Below are 16,122 nucleotides of genomic sequence, written 5' to 3' on the forward strand. Positions count from 1 at the left end.
TGATAAATTAAACAATGTGTAGTATGAGACTCGCTGGTCAGTACTTTATGTTGGACCGTATCTAATTCTGATCTCTGATAAAGTTAACTTCGCTTTTATACGTATTCGATTCTCGTGTTCGAAGGTATCGCAATGACAAAGTTTTCTCAATTTGTACGATTGATTTGTATAAAGGTTCTTTGACGATATTAATTAACATTAGTGCTTTATAATCTACCGCTGCGAGGAATTCGACCTAAGTGAGATTCTCTAAACGCACCTAAATACGCTTTCGCAAAAATTAGACAGATTTATCTACTATCTAACGCGGTGTAATCGATTACGGAAATGACGCTAAGTGAGAACAGTATTCTTGTATTAATTCAAATGACCAAAATTTATCTGAATCTAATTGAATTTTATTCGGAACAATTACTCTTATGATTTGACTCGACAACTAATTGTTCATGACCCTTTTTGTCAGAGCGCATACTGACACCCAAAACCAGATCGCTTAATCGGGGAGCCCGTTGTTCACTAGCTGCTAAACAACCCAACGATCCAGAGTCAGATGAACAATATACGTCCAACAGAGTAGCAAATTAAAATGACTCTACTTGTAAGTCGTGATTACTTAACTGCCACCCAAAAAACACGGGCTTCAGAGACCAAGCCGCTCAAATGGGGAGCCTGCGTTAGCTAGCTACGATACTACCCAGAGCGAGCTCCGAGAATCTGAAGGCAAGTTAGTAATTCGACAGAAAATTAAGTATGAGTAGCTGAGAACACTCGTTTTGATGTCTTAGCCTTTCTTGGGGCTAAGCATAGCACTCTCCTGACGGAGTTTCGGATACAAGACCGCTTGAACGGGGAGCCCGCTGTTCGTTAGCTGCTAAAACAACCCAGCGATCAAGTATCCAAATGGCATATGCCCGCTTGCCAATCGAGAACTTAGAATCTATTTGGTTCATACAGCGAAAATTGTTCCGAGTATACTCATTACTGAGACGTGTGAATAGCTCGATTTCGAAAACTGTTCTGATTTTAGACGGGTTTCGCTCGCCCTTTTATACTCGCAGGTTCGCCGAATTCCTGGAATTTCTATGACGTCAGAATATCTAAATTTTCATATAATTTCGTTATTATACATTAATTATAAAATGGAACGGTTTAATTATATTTTAAATGTCGCTCTTTAATTTCTGGCTAATAATTTGATATTAAAATAGTAGTATAACGGTGTTTTAGCGAAAAATACATTTTCTATCCTTTTCTAATTAACTGCGTACGAATTCTATGAGAGCTGAACCTATTCCGATTAACAGCTTCTTAATTGAAGAAAATAATTGTGGTTCCGGCCATGAGTAGTTTAGTAATGACTGATTTTACGTATAGAAATTGATTTAGCTAATTAATTAATTTAATGTCTGAAAATGCCGTAAATAGAAATAGTATCGTTATCCTTTTCTAGGATTAGCGCTGTTCTCAAGAATTTCGGGCGAGTATCGTGGCACGTAGGCACGTCATAGCGTAGCGGAAATTTCTTATACAAAACTATTTATTAGAAAAATAAAATAAAATAATACATAATCTTGTTTTAATGATTCAAACTTAATGTTCAATTATTTTCGCGGAAAATATTACCTACTCTAATTCAAAATTATAAGATAATTAATATAACGATTATATATATATGCTGATTACCGACTGTCGAATCGACTGGGATCGATAGTCGATACGTAATATACGGTCGATAATTTGGCAACTACTGTCGGTAATTAGATATTCTAATGGGTGGGCAGCAGATTGTCGTGATGATGAAGGGTGAAAAAAAAATTCTTCCCGGGGACGTTACACTTGTATACACATCATGTGGATGCCGGATATATCCGGCGCTCGTACGCACAGGTCGCCGTGTGGATGCCGGATATATTCGGCGCTCGTACGCACAAGTCGCCGCGCGGATGCCGGATATATCCGGTGCTCGAAGCGAAAGGGTTAAAGAGACTTTTTCACTTATTGCCCGATTCGATTAATAATAGATATTTGACGATATTCAAGTTATGGGTTACGAATTTTCAATCAAATCTTCTTCATACCACAACAGAAAAAATTTGTTTAACCCAAACCAATATACAGAGCGTCCATGCTTTTTATTACCAAACTTTACTGACAAATTTTACTCGCAAAGAGCGCTGCGAGACAAGAACGTTATATTAACACAGAGTTTTAAACATTTTTAAAAATTTATAACAAAAGCACAAAATGATTTCGATTTTGGAAGTAAAACTTACCAGCATGTTTCATAAATAAAAATGATAAAGAAATATTATATAAACGTGAGCTCTTAAATATTTCATTAAAAGATTATGAAAAACATGCGAAACACAAAAATCATTCGATATACGCAAATTTTTCGAGCCTGAAGTTGCATTGATGTTTTGCCGAACGTGGAAAAAAACAGCGAGCGAAGGAACTTTTTTGCCAAGAGTAATTAACCAGTAACACATCGGTAGGACAATTCTAATGCAAAAATAAAACTTTTCTATTTTTGATTTTTTTTTAGGAAACATTTTCCAACATGTTTGTAATATTTTCCTGATTAAAATAAGACTAAACACGACGTAATTCGAAACGTATTTATTTGTAATTTCAAATGTTATACATGGAGGTAAATTATTGCAAATAAATTGTGACGTGGTATTTTATACCCGTCACAAGGAACCTCCTCGGGAGGGACAGTCATTGCAGTAAGGGCAAATACCGTCTAGAGAGAGAACGAAGCGCATATAATATAGTATCGTACGATCGGAATCTGTCGCCGCTTTATTTTGTATGTACCATCGGACAACAACGTCAACATCAGTGAAGGAACAGCGTACGCCGAGGGAACGCACCGCTACCCTGCCGCTACCCCGCTCGGGCCCAGCAATAGGCCAAGAGAGGCAGCGGAGGAAGGGGAGGAAGGTCTGCGAGAGAGCGACGTACGCCTAAGGAAGGTTCCGCTACCCTGCCGCTTCCCCGCTAAGGACCTGCGATAGAGGAAGAGAGGTCGCGGAGCAAGAGGAGGTCTTGCCGAAGATGCCTTTGCGAGAAGACCGAAACTTCGGCCTGGGGTGGGGGTGATCACGAGGTGTCCGAATACTGGCATAAGGGCACGCGGTTTTAGCATTCTGTATTCGGCATCTGCCCAATTCAGTGCGTTGCAAATAGTCAGAATTTTCGTTGTACGACCTATCGCTGCCGCTATTGCCAAGCCGCCGTAAAGGACATCTCGGTAAGCCCCTCACCGTCTATCGTTGTAAAGAATTCGAAATCGAGAATAACGTACCGTGGGTTGTCGATCATCGAGTGTGCCAATCACCGGCCGATTCTGCAAAATGTGGCCGGGGTGTCGGCATTAAGCGTTAGTTAATAATTAGATTAAGTAGTTGCGGAAAAATTCAGAGGTATCGTGAGATAGGAAGATCGTTTCTCGATCTTCCTATAAGCCACACTCGGCAGGTCATTGAAACGGACCGGGGGATTGGTATCGCGATAGCCATGATTTAGTTTCTTAGTCTCGCGAAAGCGTTGCAAATTTTGTGCACACCCACGTCTCGATTTCGAATTCTCATTTACGCGGGAGCAGATCGGAAAGTGCATGTTTTGTCGTATCGGACATTTCGTAGTTTGTCGCGCTAGTTCTCGCCTTCTCTCTCTAGACGGTCGTCGATACAGAATCGTTTCGTGCGTAGAATAAGTCGCGTCACGTTTAGTTAATTTCGTTAGTTTCCGTGCGTCTGAAATATTTGCGTTTCGTCGCGTTATATCGCGTTAGGATAATTACATCGCGTTTCGTTAGTTATTAGAGTTGCGTATAGATAATTGCGTCGCGTATCATTCCGGAAATCGACGACTGTATCGCGCTAAGGAATTGGCATTAGATCCCGTTCACGGGATTAAAATCACGGGATTCTCGGACATCGGTCAGTCGCTAAGCAATCACGAGCAAACTGGTTGTCGGTGCGGGATTATACTGTTCATCGCCTAGATTAATTAGATTTACAATAAGCAGCGCTGCTTTTACTAAATACTGGTGAGTCGAGGTCTCTTACGAATTATCCCGGAATATTCTATTAAATCCGCCTCCGCGTCTAGCCTCCTTACCCTGTAAGAATCACGCCACTCTACCATCGCGTACGGATACTGAGCTGCCGAGCCGTTCCGCCGCCGATTCGAGTCTCTCGCGTTAAAGTTCCTTATCGCGACGCGGAAACGCGTCTGGCGCCCAATCAAGTAACAAATCAAAGCGGTATCGAATGGATTCGAATCGGGCGCCGAAGTGCTACTCGTTCGCGAATCCGCGGAGGCGCCGCGACGGTCGTGGTCGCGGGTTAGGTCAGAAGGGCCGTTTCGAGAATTCGCGGGCGAGGCGGGGTTCGCGGGCCACCATCGAGCTAGCCGCGAAATACCGCGTAGCAAAATATGACTTGAATTATGTCGTATTTGGTTTCATTTTAATCAGTAAAATGTCACGAATATGACAACGAAAGTTGTATGAAAAATAGATTAAAAATAGAAAAGTTAGCAACGTATTAGTACTATAAATAATTGAATAAACTTTTGAATTTCATCAAATGCCACGATCGCAGCGTTTCATTTTTTTTTGCTTGCTATATCCTTCTCTGCGTTCATACTTATCGTCAATTTAATCAGTAAATATAGTTCTAATTTATTGTGTTTGGTCTCATTTTAATCGGAAAAATATAAAAACCTTATTAGTAAAAGTTTCATAACAGAAAAGTAGAAAATATGAAAGTTTTATATTTGCATCGATATTGTCTCACGGATATACGCGTACTCAAATCATATTACCTTTCTCAGCGAGCGAAAAATCTTTGCTTATATCGTAAATGGCATTTTTGCTTACATAGCATGATTACTGTAGTACAAATTCGGCATTAAATGATCAGCTTTGCTTCTTTCATTTTGATCAATTTTCATGTTTGGTCCTGTTAGCTTAATTTTGATGTTCGGGCCTGCTGGCTCAATATTAGCAGCACCAATATTTTTCAAAGACGGCACGAGGTAAAAAACTACTTTTTGTGACACAAATTGGTACAAAATAAGTACTAAATATTCCACCATGTTCGGTATGATTCTGCTAATTTAATCGCACCATCTCAGAGGTAAAATATGCGCATATCTACTTTCTCTTAAAATTGGAATGTTATGATCCTTAACATTTCTGCACTGGTTCAGATTGTTCCTATTATTATATCTATTATTTAATAAAGCTTTTCCAACAATGACACATCATTGTAAAATATTTACTTCCATTTATATTTTTTCCTTTGGGTTCTTCTAATTATGCATTATATATATGAAAGATCTATAAAAATCCCATCCTGACCACTGACGTACGTATACAATTGTATAGGGCAAACCGTGTCGGATACAGCTTTATGTCACTGTATCAAACTTTTATAAAATGGACTAAAGCACCCAGAAAAATTGCCAAATCGTTAACTTTCGTCATTTGTGGAACCATAGGCAACACAGAGAGGTCGGGAACAATCCCCCCTTCAGCGACCCGAAAGCATGTTGCCCGTATCAATATACTCGTATTACTCATGCAAGTTTAAAGTCATGTTGTCAATACTTTATATTTTGCGCTTTCTTATTACAGTCTTACTATACCCTATCATTTATATCCATTTGTGAATTTATATTAATCTACTATTCAATCTATACTCTGTGCTTGCTCGTAAGACATCGATGTGGTATGTAGAAGAGGTGCATCGCTCGATGTTTAATCGATACATTTCCGAAGTTTCAAATGTGGTTATTTAGAATAGATAACTGATAAATTATTTTCAGAAATTTTTAAATTGGAAATTTAAATTTCGAAATTTAACAAGTTCAGAATTTGAGAATTATTATTATTATTCGAAAATCTGTAAGTTTAAGAAATTCCATAATTTGAGTTTTGAAAATTTGAGTATTAGTGATAGAATTGAGCTTTATTTAATATGTATCATTACATTTATTAATACTTTACACGACACGTGTCTGATAGGCGGGATAGAGCGACACGAACTGCACGAACGCACAATGCCTTCCGAGACACCAACGCATCAAAGACAAAACACGACGCACGACCAGTGACGTACACGCCGAATATCCTCTCTTTCACTCCCCCTTTCGGCAGTGTCACAATGTAAATTTCCGCAATTACCTTTTAATTTTAATAAGGTTAATACAATTGTCATGCTTTGGTTTACTCAACGCTTTAGTTAACACATCTGCGGCCATTAACTCGCTACATTTATATTCTAAAGATATTTCTCCTGCTTCGTAAGCCTCTCTTGAGAAATGATATCTAATATCTATGTGCTTAGATCTACCGTGGTGTACATTTTTCTTCGTTAATTGTATCGCGCTTTGATTATCGCAGAATACTGTCGACGGTCTCTCATTCTCACAATTCATTTTCATATGCTCAAGCAATCGTCTCAAATACAATAATTCTTTCACTACCTCAGACAACGCCATGTACTCGGCTTCCATGGTTGACAATGCCACTGAATTCTGCCTTTTTGATTTCCAACTTATAGGTCCATTCGCGAACATAATTACCATTCCGGAGCACGACCTTCTGTCATTTAAATCGCCTGCCCAATCGGCATCTACATACGCATACAGATCTTTCTCCGATTTTTCATATACTATTTTGTAATCGCTAGTGCCTTTTAAGTACCTAATAACTCTCTTTGCTGCCTTCCAATGTTGTACACCAGGGTTTTCACAATATTTACTCAATTCACTACTCGCATAAGCTATGTCAGGGCGTGTAACATTTGCTAAATAAACTAAACTACCCACTAACTCTCTATATGGTTTTTCTTTCATAATTTCCCTTTCTGTTTCTGTTTTAGGCTCCATTTCTTTCGTTAATTTCATGCCTAGTTCAAATGGAGTAGCTACTGGATTTGCACAGTTCATACCGAACCTATTCATTACATCTTCAATGTATTGTTTTTGCATTATACTGATCTTACCTACAGGACCATCTCTTTCTACAGAAATACCTAATATTTGTTTGACAGGACCCATATCTTTCATTTTAAATTCTGCACTTAATCGTCTTTTTATAGTCTCTAAATTGTTCTTATTTGCACACGCTATCAATAAATCGTCTACGTATATCACTACCACAGTTATTATGCCGCAGTTCTCACACACATACACACATGGGTTCACTTCGCTGTTTTCAAAACCTATAGATAATAAGAACTCATTTAAACGCTTATACCATGCTCTGCCTGATTGTTTCAAACCGTAAATTGGCCGTTTAAGCTTGCACACTTTGTCACTTTCACCTTTTACATCACACATGTTTGGCTGTTCCATGTACACTTCCTCTTCTAGGTTGCCTTGAATGTACGCTGTCACGACATCCATCTGATGTAGGTGCATCTTTTCTTCCACTGCCAGCGCAAACAACATACGAATAATCTCATATCTGGCTACAGGTGCATAGACTTCTTCATAATCTAGACCATACTTCTGTTCATGGCCTCTTGCCACAAGTCTGGCCTTGTATCTCACTATTTGGCCATTCTCATCTCTTTTAATTTTAAAAACCCATTTGTTGGTGAGCACACGTTTATTTTCTGGTCTTGTTACAAGCTCCCATGTACTGTTTTCTCTTAACGCTTCCATTTCTTTTTCCATAGCATCTAGTCATAATTGCTTGTCGTTTCTTCCAAGAACTTCTTCAACCGTTTGCGGCTCCACTATTTCTGCTATGTTTGCCTCATGGTATATTTTTCTTGGCCTTCCCACATTTCCAGTTTTCAATAATTTGGGTCTTCCTCGTGCTCTCTTTGGCGAATTGCGTACCTCTTCTACAGCATCTTCAAATGTTTCTTCCTCGCTGGTTATTTCCCTAAATTCACCTTCTTCTTGCTGTTCAGGCGCATCTTCTTCTCGTTGAGGTACATCTTCTTCTGTAATGTCCTGTGGATCAAGTTTGATTTGTAAGGTTTCCTCACTTCCTGTAAATACTTCTGCTTGATCATCTAATTCGGACTGGGGCTGATTGTTCTCAAAAAATCGTACATCACAACTTTTTATCACTGTCTTTGTACCTGGATACCACGGTCTGTACGCTTTCGACTCTGGGGAGTATCCAACCATAACACACTTTTGTCCCTTAGCTTGGAACTTTCCTGTTCTTCGATTCTTGATCAATGTGACTGCTCCGCTTCCAAACTTGCGAAGGAAACCAACATGTGGCTTTCTCCCAGTCCAGGCTTCAAATGGAGTCATCTTCTCCAAGGCTTTTGTTGGACATCTGTTTCTTAAAAATGCAGCAGTATTGACTGCTTCAGCCCATAGGCTTTGAGGTAAACCTGCCTCAATCATGAGACATCTTGCCATTTCAACTAAAGTCCGGTTTGCCCGTTCGGCTACACCGTTCTGTTGTGGTGTGTACTGTACTGTCAGTTCTCGTTTTATTCCTAATGATTTCAAATAAGCAGTAAATTCACCAGACATATATTCCTTACCATTGTCTGTTCTCAATGTCTTGACACGATGACCAGTTTGTCGCTCCACTCTGCTTACATATTCCTGAAAGACTCGCAAAGCATCTGACTTCTGCTTTAACATAATTACCTCACAGTACCTTGTTTTATCATCTATGAACGTAATGAAGAACCTTGCTCCGCCAAGTGAGGGACAGCTCATAGGACCACATATATCAGAGTGTATTAATTCCAACACTTCACTCGCTCTTCTTGTCGATGGAGGGTGTGGACTCTGATTTATTTTGCCTTTCGCACAAGTTTCACAATCGTTTAACGAGTCTAACAACGTTTCCGACAACCCACGCACCATATTTTCTGCTTGCAGTCTTTTCAAGTCACTGAAATTTAGGTGTCCAAACCTGCTATGCCACTTCATTGTTTCACCAGTTTTTCTACATTCTGCCACTTGTGCAACGTGGCTGTGCTTATCGATTATTCTATATAAATCACCTTCGCGCTTTGCAATCATAGCCACTGTTCCATTCTTTCGACGCACTGTTGCAATGTTTCTTCCAAAGTTTACTGAGTAACCACTTTCAGTAATTCGAGCCACGGACACCAAATTGTTTCTGAACTCGGGCACATATATTGTATTTTGCAAGTTTATATCGTTCACATACTTTCCTAATCCACTTACCCGCAGTCTCACATTTCCGATTCCTCTCGATTCGAGCGAACGTTTTGTAGCTGTGAATACTTGACTGTTATATCGTTCGTCAAACTGTTCAAATTTCCCGCGATCATTGCACATGTGCTTCGTCGCACCACTGTCTAAATACCATTGTCCTCTTTCGCGTGATTCTGTACTCAAAACCACTTCAACCAGCATGGCTTCACCTTGACCATATGATGGTTTCTTCTTTGGAATTGTCTTCGTTCGGCAATTCACTGCTATATGCCCCTTTTTGTTGCATTTGAAACACGTTGTATTATAGCTCGACTGTTTGAGGTTATGTTGCGTGCGCGCATGCTGCTTTCGCACCCAATTCTGCTCTCTCGGTTTTGAACTTTCTTTGAGTAAAAAGGCATTATTTTGATTTTCATCTTGCTGAATTTGTTCATTTTGTCTTGCTTCTTGTTCTACCAACTTGACTTTCAAAACATCCATCGTTGGCACATCGTCTCTCGACTCGATCGCGACGCAGAAACTGGCATACTGCGTCGGTAATGCATTCAGCAACATTATCGACAGGAGTTCTTGCGGTATCGTGATGCCCGCTTCTTCCAACTGTTCCGCTTTACTTTGAAATGCAGTAACAAACTCCGCCATACTTTGATTGTCTTCTTTTTTCAATTTATATAGCTGTTTATATAATACGGCCTTTCTTATTGGACCCTTTGATTCGTGTAGCTCTTCTAAAGTCGTCCATGCTTCTCGAGAGGTCTTGGCCTTTTTTACGTGGTTTAACTGTAGACTGGACACACCGAGGATGATTTGCGCCAGAGCCTTTTCATCTTTATTTTCCCACTCACGTGCATTTGCTTCCGTCTGCTCTACTTTTCCGCTAACATACTGCCATAAATCATTCCACACTAATATACTCTTCATCTGTATCTTCCACGATTCATAATTCGAATCTGTTAGTTTTTCTATGGCGTGGTTTCCATGCGTGGCCATTTTACCTTCTTTTCTTTTTCTTTTCTACGCGTCGTTTTATTTGAATTTCCCGCACACTCACTCGATTTTTATTAACCGCGCAGGGGTAGCGTTCCCTGGGCCCATAACCTGATAGAATTGAGCTTTATTTAATATGTATCATTACATTTATTAATATTTTACACGACACGTGTCTGATAGGCGGGATAGAGCGACACGAACTGCACGAACGCACAATGCCTTCCGAGACACCAACGCATCAAAGACAAAACACGACGCACGACCAGTGACGTACACGCCGAATATCCTCTCTTTCAATTAGGAAGTTGAAATATTTAAAAATATGGAAATTTGAAGAATTGAAATGTAGAAATCAGAAAATTTCAGAAATTTAGGAATTACAAAATTTGGAAATTCACTATTACTTCAATCACTTTTGCCTTTTCCCCTTAACGATACTATCAGTGATTTCATTTCTATTTACTGTTATGACTACTTTACGACTTATGAATTTCACTTATATTTTACATCTTTTTCAGCACTTTTAATGAAACACACAGGTGGCTCTGAAATTTTGTAATAAAAAGAAATTATTGTATAACTGATGCCACGAATTTTTGCTGGTATTGTGTGGAAGCGTCTATACAACGTTCCCCTGAATAACATAGACAGTTAGAAATGCCAATTCGCCATGTTGTTGCAGACTACCCTCTCTCTCTAGAAATAACTTATATGTATGTCTTTATAGTAAGTTTAATTGTGGTAATAAGAAGAGACGTACTGAAGGTGATTTTTTTCCTTTGGCTTTCCTTGCCAAGTGAAAATCCCTCTTCATGAGTTTACACATCCTATGAAATGAGATATGTCATTCGGATATGATAAGAATACTGAAATATAGTTGGTAGTAAAAGTATGGGTATACTTGCAATTCATTTAGTTGCAAGTTTAATGTCTCGTTATTTTTTACACGACAGTCTGTTTGTAAATTAAATCGTTTACAATGATTTTTGTATATTAGTGATGACAGAAATTGAGTTGTGGAAATTATTAAAACAGTTTCTGTAATAATGCTTTGTGAATGCGCTGAACAATTAAAAACCAAGAACTATTTACTCTAAAAGTAATGAAAATTATGTCGAATATAACAAAATAATTGCCATGATAAAAACAACTGCGATTCTATTATTTACAATGTGTAAGACTATAACAAAATCTACACGTCTCAACAGCTATAATAATTAAGCGGAATATAATTGAAATATACATAAGTAACAATTTATAATATTCGCTAGTATATTCGTGAAACTTATTAGGTACATCAACTTCTAGTTAGTACACCCATGATTTAAATGAAAACGTGGACTTTAAATTTACCATTGCAAAATTACTTTAGATAATTGATTGCAACACAGATTCTACTAACAATTTTCTATTGGAAACTCAATTACGTTCGCGCCATTCAAACAGCATAAAATAGTAGGTTTATGTGACCTACCTGAACTTAGCACTCGACTTTCAAAAATTTCATTTCTTTCAATTGTATCGTGTTTAGCATCGTTTGCACCCGTTTGTACTACCTTTCATTTCGTTTGTACCGTAAGGGGTGAAAAGTTACTAGGGGGTGAAAAATACCCCAGCACCCCACTTTAATATTTTTTACTTCTTTCAAAGCCATCATAAAAAGGGACGTCCGTAGAGGTTTGTACCACCCTCACTTTCGTTTGTACCCCAACGGGTGCGTTTGTACCGCCTTTCGAAAGTACCCCCAAGGGGTAACTTCGCTATTTTTTGAGATATTTCAAATCTTCTTGCGGGTGCTGTTTCCTAGTCGTTTGTACCCGTTTGTACCACCCACACATTCGTTTGTGCCCCAAGGGGTGCGTTTGTACCGCCTTTCGAAAGTACCCCCAAGGGGTAACTTCGCCATTTTTTGAGATATTTCAAATCTTCTTGAGGGTGCTGATTCCTAGTCGTCTCTAGAGGTTTGTACCACTTTCACTTTCGTTTGTACCTCAAAGGGTTCGTTTGTACCGCGTTTTGAAAAAAACCCACTAGAGGTAACTTCTTCAATTTTGGGAATTTTTTAAATCTTCTTGCGTGTGCTGTTTCCTATTCGTCTCTGGAGATTTGTACCACCTTTACTTTCGTTTGTACCTCAAAGGGTTTGTTTGTACCGCGTTTTGAAAAAAATTCCCCTAGAGGTATCTTTGTCAATTTTAGGAACTTTTCAAATCTTCTTGGGGGTACTGTTTCCTATTCGCCTGTAGAGGTTTGTGCCACCTTTACTTTCGTTTGTATCTCAAAGGGTTCATTTGTACCGCGTTTTGAAAATAATTCCCCTAGAGGTAACTTCGTCAATTTTGGGAATTTTTTAAATCTTCTTGGGGGTGCTGTATCCTCTTCGCCTGTAGAGGTTTGTACCACCTTTACATTCGTTTGTACTTCAAAGGGTTCGTCTATACCGACTGTTCAAAAAATACCGTAGGGTTAACTGCGACATTGTACATGTACATTATGGTGTTCGTAAATGTGAAAAACATCTTTGTCGTAAGAGTAAAAATTAATAAACAGTCAAAAGCTACATGCAATCGTTTACAGAGCCGACGGACATCGAGTATGAGACAGATAATAATGCAAGCAAGGGAAAATGTCGCAATTTTGTTATTTCTTATTATGTTATTATAGAACTTTTATTTTTATAAGTTTTATGGGAATTTTATGCAACTTGCTTGTTTGAAATGACACCAAACACAATAAATTCTGATCATAATTACTTCTCTAGTAAACTATAAATTGGACTTTTATACTTAAGACTAATGAGGTCTTGACGGTATGTATCTACTTTATACCATGGAGTATTTGAACCTTGATTACAGTAGACCATGTTCAAGGCGATGAATATTTTTGTTATAGCATCGACATCCGGAAAACTTACAAAAGAAAATTTTAAAACCTGGTTAACAGAAGTTTATTCTCCAAATACAAACAACAAAACAGCTCTATTATTAGATTCTTGGAGCGCGCATTGTTTTCGTAGGATTGACGAAGCTATTCTGATAAATAAAGAAATAATGTTATTTATGATTCTAACTGGAACTACAAAATATTTGCAACTATTATACGTGTACGGATTTCGTGTATGGAAAAATTTTGTTTGTCGCTTTTCGGACATAGTAGTTATATTGCAATATGACATTAATCTCCACACACGAGATAGCATTCTAAAACTACAATGACTTGTTCATAATCAGTTTTCTTCACCACGATTTGAAAATGTCATTTTATGATATAAAAGTGGAGTCATATCGTCAAAACCACCTCATTTTCCAAATACAGTAGAATTTTGCTATGCATCACATAATGAACCACTATGCCATATATACATGCCGTGATGTACCAATTATTACATATACTTAATGCCGGAAACCGTTGTGTTTGAAACATTTTTTCGAAGAATACCATTATTGTCACGATTATCTTCCCTAACTTATTCAAACTATTCGTTACCTATAAAATTGACATATACATAGAATACCTATGTACTTTAACAATACATGTTTTGTAATACAAATTTAATAAAATTAACAGTTATGTATAACGCAAATATAATTGTTTTTTATTTATGCTTAAAAATGACGTTGACTGGTAGTGTAATATCGTCCGATATGATCCGGTTTAGTATCTTGCGGGCGCGCGCGCGAACCTTTATGATAAAAATCTAAGGAATTGTAGGAGGCAATATCGTATATATATATATACCAATGGACTTGTAATAAAATTCTCTACACTTTTTGTCATTATACAAATTTGAATAAATTGTAAAATAAGGTTATGAAAAATTTTTTTGTTATAAACAAATTGTATTTTGCAAAATTCTTTAACATCTTGTTATTATACGCAAGAAGCCATACAACTTTTCTATTAGAAGTTTTAATGTGTCTCGTATGGTTTTCGAGATAGCCAAAAAGGGTCGAAACTTTAAGGGCTCGTTTCACCCCTTAAACCCACGTCTCAGCCGATAAAAAAAATACGTGTCCCTTATTTTTGCCTGCTTAACAAACCTACGAAGTTTCATCAAAATCGGAGGGTGACACTTGCGTGCCTTTCCTTGTAAGTTATGAATTGCTCCTAAGGACTCGCTACACAAGTAGTTATGATTGTAATTATATCGTGTGTGGTATTATTTTCATGGGAGAAAGGAAACGAATGCGATAGTAAAAATTTCATTTACGAAAAGCCGAAAACATAGAATTATAACTTTTTAATTGAGAAGGCTGCACACATTTTTTGTATCGCTATTCTTTTCTACGTTCGGTACGCTATAAAAAATGCAATACCTATTCTATAATTGTGAAATTTCAGACTCGAAATTTTCATACCTATGGAGAAAATAGTATACTACATACAGTAATTCTTCTCAGAGTGCTTCTCTTGTTTCCCTCCCACAGTACGCAAGACATCTCTTTCTGCGCCTATGTCTTACGTTATTGCTGCGCCTATGTTAGTCTCGCTCGAGTCAGTCAAATGCAACACTGTATTCACCGCTTTGCCTTTGACGCAAGCTGACATAGCAATATAATTTTTCCTAATGCATGGAGAAATTATAAATGTTTCTGATATAAATAAATGTTCGTAATATAGAAATATAATTTTTTAATTTTTACATTTTTTGACTGCTAACTTGTGTAACATTTTTGTGAGGGTTTTTTTAATTAAACTGAGACCAAACATGGTATAATTTGGATAATATTTATCATTCATTAAAAAACGGATTGCTCTAACATGTTGATTCAGGATCCGTAAGTGATTTTTGACTTTGCAACGAAGAATACAAATTCCCCACAGACCGGCTTGAAAACAGGGAATGAATTTTCACTTCGCAATGTGCCCCCCCCCCCCGCCGTCCTTCCGAATCAATTCTTGTATTGCTTCTGGAAAGCCTGTTAGAACATCGACAAGCATTTAAATGTCTCGCCGGCTTTTTCTGTTAGTTTGGCGAGCCGGCGGCGCGGCAGCTCGCTTTTGTTAACGCCGGCAAAGACAAGCCGCGGCGGGTAATAGAGAGCTGTCGAATTTCGATTTTTATGTCTGTTGTTTACACAGTGTAAGTTTTAGGTTCCGACCTACATTACACTGAGAATTAAATTACTGTATAAAGGTTGAGGAGGTGGCTGGCGCGATGGTCATGATCGCTCCGTTTATATAAATCAATAAAATATAGGAATTAAATTAACGCGTAAATTATATTATTAATTTAACAACGAATTAAAAATATTAAGACGTTCTTAATCACATCACGTTTCGTTTATATTTTGTATACTTCTTCATTGACTACATCATTTCCATAACCTAAACAAAAAGTGAAATAACATCTTTATTGCGATGAGTGGTACCTTCTATTTATGACGCATCAACGCGCTGCGCAGTACTTTGCATATGTGGACATTGCGGACAAAATTTATAACATATCTTCTGTATAGAATATTCCTGTTATTGTTCGTCTAATTCAATTTTATATGGCTGTTTTTTCAATCTGCTATACTGTTAGAAAATTTAAAGTTTGTATAAATGCAACGGCCAAAGCGGGACGTATGCATGTTAGATATACTATTTTTTTAATCAGCGATGGGTATTCGGTGAAGGATCTGGGTTAGATGCCATGCGGTCTCTTTATTCTCCCCACTCTGTGACCAGATCCGTCTAGAATATCCTAAGCGCTTTTCACGCGCTACGCAGCACCATGAAAAGTCATTGATTACGTGTCACGATACTTTCTGCAAACTAAATCATTCAAAACTATAGGAGGTAGTGAAGTGAAGAGCGAGGCAGAGTCTAATTTTTAATAATAAATAATGAAATTAAATATTTTATTCACAAGCGAAATGTTGTAGGACAAATGTCACTGAATAGAATGCAAAATATATATTTTCTCGGTACAGCGAAAAAGTGGGAAGAAAACGAAGAATGGAA

Source organism: Megachile rotundata, unplaced genomic scaffold (genome assembly GCF_050947335.1).
Source record: "Megachile rotundata isolate GNS110a unplaced genomic scaffold, iyMegRotu1 scaffold0057, whole genome shotgun sequence".
NCBI lineage: Eukaryota > Metazoa > Arthropoda > Insecta > Hymenoptera > Megachilidae > Megachile > Megachile rotundata.